Below are 5,382 nucleotides of genomic sequence, written 5' to 3'. Positions count from 1 at the left end.
TCTTCCTCCAATCCTGATGCCACAGGGACGAGAGACTGAAGCCACAGAGAAGCCCGCCTGCCCCTAGTGGGTGGATACAGGTTGCACTAAAGCTTATGATCGTGTGTACCCCGTCTGTTCCCAAGGACCGGGGCTCTGAGAGCCCTGAGACTATGAAGCTTCTCCCTCAGTTCTGGAAAGCATCCACACCCGGTGGACTCTGTTTATCTCCAGGCCGATCTCCCTGGACTCTCTCAGCTTCTTCTTGGAATCTTCTGGCTGTGCCTCTGGGCCCTAGTGCTCTCTCTGTGACAGGTACGTTGTATGTTAGCTCATCACTTCTTCCCCCTTGGGAAGAGGTCAGACGCCACCCCCAACCCTTTTGGCCACTGCCGGAAACACTGGTGTTTGAAATGACTGTCGGTGAGGATGGCACGTCCTGCTGTTGCCTGCAGGCTCTCAGCCAGGTGTGTCCCTGTGACAGGGAGACGGGGCCTCCATTCCCCACCCAGGTGTGGAACTTCAGTGATGGGGGGCGTGTAGAATTTTACCGAGAGGGTTCAAACACCCCGCCCTTTGTGTTCTGGGTGCCTCACTGCAAAGAAGTGTCCTTCCCTGTAAGTTTTAGGGAAGATTGATGGCACCTCCATAGTTTCCTTTGACAAGGCCACACAGACCCTATGAAGTCCCATTTTGCCTCATAAAAATCAGCTGAACGTCTCATCCTACTGTTCAGTCAAAACAGGATCATTGTTGACTAACCTCCACCCTCCCCGGAGCCCTCACCCCGGATCCCTGAATCCGGCCAGCAGACAGCTGCTCCCTCACAGCCCCTCCAGAGTCTAGGCTGGGCTTGGAGTAAGACAAGGAGCTCTTGGTGGCGCACTGGTTAAAGCACTCAGCTGCTAAGCAGAAGTTCAGTGGCTGGAACCCACCAGCCGCTCTGCTGGGTAAAGATGTGGCCATCGGCTTCCCTAAACATTACAGCAGGCTTTGAAAGCCCCTGGGGGCAGTTCTGGGAGCTCTGGTGGCATAGTGCCTGAGGCCCTTGACTGCTAACCAGAAGCTTGGCAGTTCAAATCTACCAGCCACTCCTCGGAAGGCAGGTTGGGCAGTCAATCTACTTCCATAGCGATATTGCCTCGGAAACCCAAGGAGGGGTCACTGTGAGTCGGATCCGATTCGACAGCAGTGAGTTTGGTTTGGGTCTGGGACAGTTCTGCTCTGTCCTGTCGAGTGGCTGTCAGTCAGAATGGACTCCACAGCAGTGGGTTTGATCTGGGGGGGCCACACCTTCTCTGCTGCCGCCTTTTCCCACACCCGGTTTTCTCTGGATGTTTGCCAGTTGCCCTCCAGTCGATTCTGATTCTTGGTGGCCTGTGTGTGTGTCAGCCGACCTGTGCTCCGTGGGGTTTTCAGCGGCCGATGTTTGAAAACTAGATCACCAGGCCTTTCTTCCCTGGGCCCTGTGGGGGGACTCACATCCCCAGACTTTGGTGAGCAGGCCAGCGTTAACCCTTTGCACCCCTGGGGCCTCCTTTAGTCTGTTTCCTTCTCTCTAGAAAAGCAGCAGCTCTGGTGGTGCAGCGGTTAATGTGTTCGGCTGCTAACGGGAAGGAGGGTGACTGGAGGCCACCATCTCTGGAGAAAGATGAGGCAGCCTGCTTCTGTGGTGATTGACAGCCTTGGAAACCCCATGGAGCAGCTCTGCTCTGACTCACTCTGACTGAGAAGCCATTCAGTGGAGGTGGTTCCAGTGACCTGAGGCAGCGAGACAGCGAGCCAGGGTCAGAAGGATGCTATGTGAGAGACTCGGCCGGATGGGCCCCTGCTGGCTCTGAAGGTGGGGGGGGGGGCGCCAAGGGCCGAAGGTTGTGGGCAGCCTCCTTAAACTGTGGAAGGAGTCTCCCTGGGGGCTCCAGGGGAAACTGAGGCCTGATGACACCTTGATCTGAGACCCGTTGCAGACTTGTGCCTCCAGAACTGTTAGGGAATAAATTGCTTTTGTTGTAAGCCACTCCGTTCTTCGATTTGTGATCTGCTTCAGCAAGAAACTAATGCAGGAGGCAGAGGCTTCTTCACGGCTGGGGTTGGGGGTGCCGTCCTGTGAGTGTGGGGTGTTGAGCGGCATCCCTGGTCTCTACCCGCTGGACAGCAGTGGCATCCTCCCCCCTCCCCCAAATGGCGACACCCCCAAAACACCTCCAAACGTCACTGAACGTCCCCTGCTTGAGAGCCACTGCACTATTTCCAGTCCTCCCTTCTTTGGTGGCTGGTTGATTTTCTCTGCCTCTTTCCTCTGCAGTGTGACCAAACGGCTCTTCTGAGCCCATGGCTGGGTTGGGACCCAACAGCTTATTGGATGCTGGAGCCACTTATAGAGGGCGGGGAGAGTGGGAGAGGACAGACGTGGACAGGGCATGAAATCGAGACCCCGGTGTCTGACTGGGCCTCGGGTGGAGAAGCCGAGCAGGCCATTGCATTTACCTGCAGGCCAAGGAAGAGGGCCAGGCTAGAGATGTCTGTCATCAGCGTAGAGGGACTGTGGCCCCCACTTGTCCCTCCCAATCTGTCCACATTGTCCCCAACTCATTTGTCCCACCCTTTTGCGTAAGTAGTCCCTAACCTAGGAGCTCTGGTATCATAGTGCCTAAGGCACTTGACTGCTAACCAGAAGGCTGGCGGTTCAGACCCACCAGACATTCCTCAGAAGGAGGGTTGGGCAATCTACTTCCATAGAGATAATGCCTCGGAAACTCAAGGAGGGGTTGGTTTGAGTCGGGTCCGACCTGACAGCACATAACAACAACTACAGTCCGTAAGCTAGGGCTTAAGGAACCCTGGTGATGCAATGGCTAAACGCTCCATCAGCCAACATGTGGGTGGGTCTAATCTACCAAGTAGCTTCACGAGCCAAAGACCTGACATTCTGCTCTCGTAATAATTTCCCTTAAAACCCAAATCTGTTGCTGTTGAGTTGATTCTGACTCAGCGATTGTGTGAGGACGGAGAACTGCCCCTTAGAGCATCCAGGCTGTGAATCTTTCCAGAAGCAGTCGGCCACATTTGTCTCCTTTGGGGGGGGGGGTTTGAGTTGCCATCTCTAACCTTTTCGTGAGCAGCCTCAGTACCTGTGATGTTCTGGGTTCATTCGCTGGCATGACTGAAGCCAGTGAAGACACTCCGAGGTGAAGAGCAGGAAGGACGGCTTTGACTGCGTTTGTGCACGAGCTGGGAGCAGAGTGTGGGGTTCTCTCTGCCCCTTCGCGCCCTCCACGTTTCCTTTACATTATAATCATGTTACACATACAGTTTCATATGACTGATGACAGGTTACACGTGTGCAGTGAGGGATACAAAGCTGACGAGCCTTACTGTGTGTCACTGAGTCTCCACTGAGGGGGGTGTGATCAGACTTGGGCTGTTGCCATGTCAGTAACCAGTCATGGATAGGGCTCCGCTGGTGTCAGTAACCTTTCTGACCATCTGGTTTTCCTCCAAAAGTGACATTTCTGCCCCCCTCATGTCATGAAGAAGGTGTTCTGGTTGTACAGTGGTTAAGGCATTGGGCTGCTAACCGGAAGGTCAGTGGTCCGAACCCACCAGCTGCTCCATGGAAGAAAGATGAGGCAGTCTGCTTCCATCAAGATGGACAGCCTTGGAAACCCAGTGGGGGTCACTGAGTCGGAATCGACTCATGGCTGCGCGTTTGGTTTATTTCATTAGGACGATGCTGGAGAAACCCTGCAAAGAGCACTGTGTGTTCCTTGAATGAAACACTGCGCCTCTCCTGGTGACTACCGTGTGTTCTTTGAGGGGAGTGCCGTGTATGGTGTATGAGCTGAGCCCCTAAGCGCTGCACCAGTAGGGGCCTTCTTGCTGGGAAGCTCACAACCAGAAAGCCCTGCGGATCAGTCTGCTGCCTGAGAGAGCTGCGAGGTGAAATGAGTCAATGGCACCTAAGGGCTCTGAGCTGAAACGAGTTTGCTGAATGGGAGAAGGATTTGCTGGTGGTACCGAGGTGAACGATGTTGGCTGGTAACTGCCAAAAGGGCATGGAGGCGGCATCTTCTGACTTCCTCCAACCTCCCCAAGGGGAGAGAGTCACCATCAACAGCCCAAGTCTCCCCTCTGCTGTGCCCTCAGGCTCACCTCTCCTGTCCTTGGCCTCTCAGCCTGGCTGGAGCAAGTGTTACAAAGCTCTTTGAGGTCTGCCAATAGGGCATCTAGGTGCACCCCACTCTGCCAGCAAGCCTCCTGCCCATCTTTCTCGTGCCTCTTGGTTACAAGGCTGTTATCACTCAGCCAGGCGTCTCCTTCAGGCCAATGTTGTCCAGCTCAGGGATCTCAGGTCCAAAGATGTGCTCTGCTCCACTCTATCTCGGCTCTTGTCTCTTGATGGCAGTGAGATCCCCTCCTCTTCCTGGAAGCAGGCTCATTGTAAGGCCAGCAGCATAGCCAAAGTAACCAATCCTTACATTAGAGTTCCATACATTTTACTCACATGGTATCAGCCAGTAATGGCGAGTCCCAAAAACTGGCTGGAAAGGCCATACCTAGTAATCCCCTGCCCCACACTAACCAACCAGCCTTTGAGTGGAACCCACCATGGCCTCCGTGGAAGGAAGATGAGGCATGTGCTTCTGTGGCTGTCTAGCCTTGGAAGTCCTATGGGGCAGTTCTATCCTACAGGGTGGCAGTAAGTTGGACTGGTCCTCTTTGAACAAGTCTAAGGAGCACATGAGGCATCATCCTATGATGTCCTGTAACTGTGGGAGGGGAGTAGGCCTGATGAGCTCCCGCCCTGCAACCTTTTACTGGTTCAAGTCAGCAGCTACCCATCTGTTCCTTGGCACTGCCCTCATGTGCTAGGTTAGAGAACTGGTTGCCAGCTGTCCCCAGCTGTGGGGCAAGGCTGCAGGCAGTCAGCTCTGTTGCTTGGTGAGCTGAGAAGTGAGTCATGCCCATGTTACTGGGTACAAGGACAGCCTGCACTTTTTGGCAGTGAGAAGCACTCCCCACCCCCAGATGGAAGGAATTATTTTACAGGCAGTATAAGTATAATGCCCAAGGCAGCCTACCCTGACATGATCTGAATACAGCTGGTTATCATGTATTTTCATCGTATCTTTTACCGAGATGCCTAACAAAGCCTGCCATCTCCTCAGTGGGGCACAAGCAGGATGTCTGTTTTCACCCAATCTTGTGTTTACAAGGAACATGGCCCCAGTGAACAATCCAGCCCAGTAGTCCCCTGAGGTTATGCAGATGGCATAGGTCCACCAAGATGGACATATGGGCGTGCTGCCCTAGTAAACAGGGCAGACCAGTGGCATCCAGGAAACCACACTCCAGTTCAGAAAAAAGAAAGGCTTTATTTCAAGACAGTACCGGTGGAAATGA

Source organism: Orycteropus afer, unplaced genomic scaffold (assembly GCF_000298275.1).
Source record: "Orycteropus afer afer isolate SDZICR_OR568_19922 unplaced genomic scaffold, OryAfe1.0 scaffold00130, whole genome shotgun sequence".
In the NCBI taxonomy this organism is placed as follows: Eukaryota; Metazoa; Chordata; class Mammalia; order Tubulidentata; family Orycteropodidae; genus Orycteropus; species Orycteropus afer.
Note: the sequence above shows the minus strand (reverse complement) of the source record.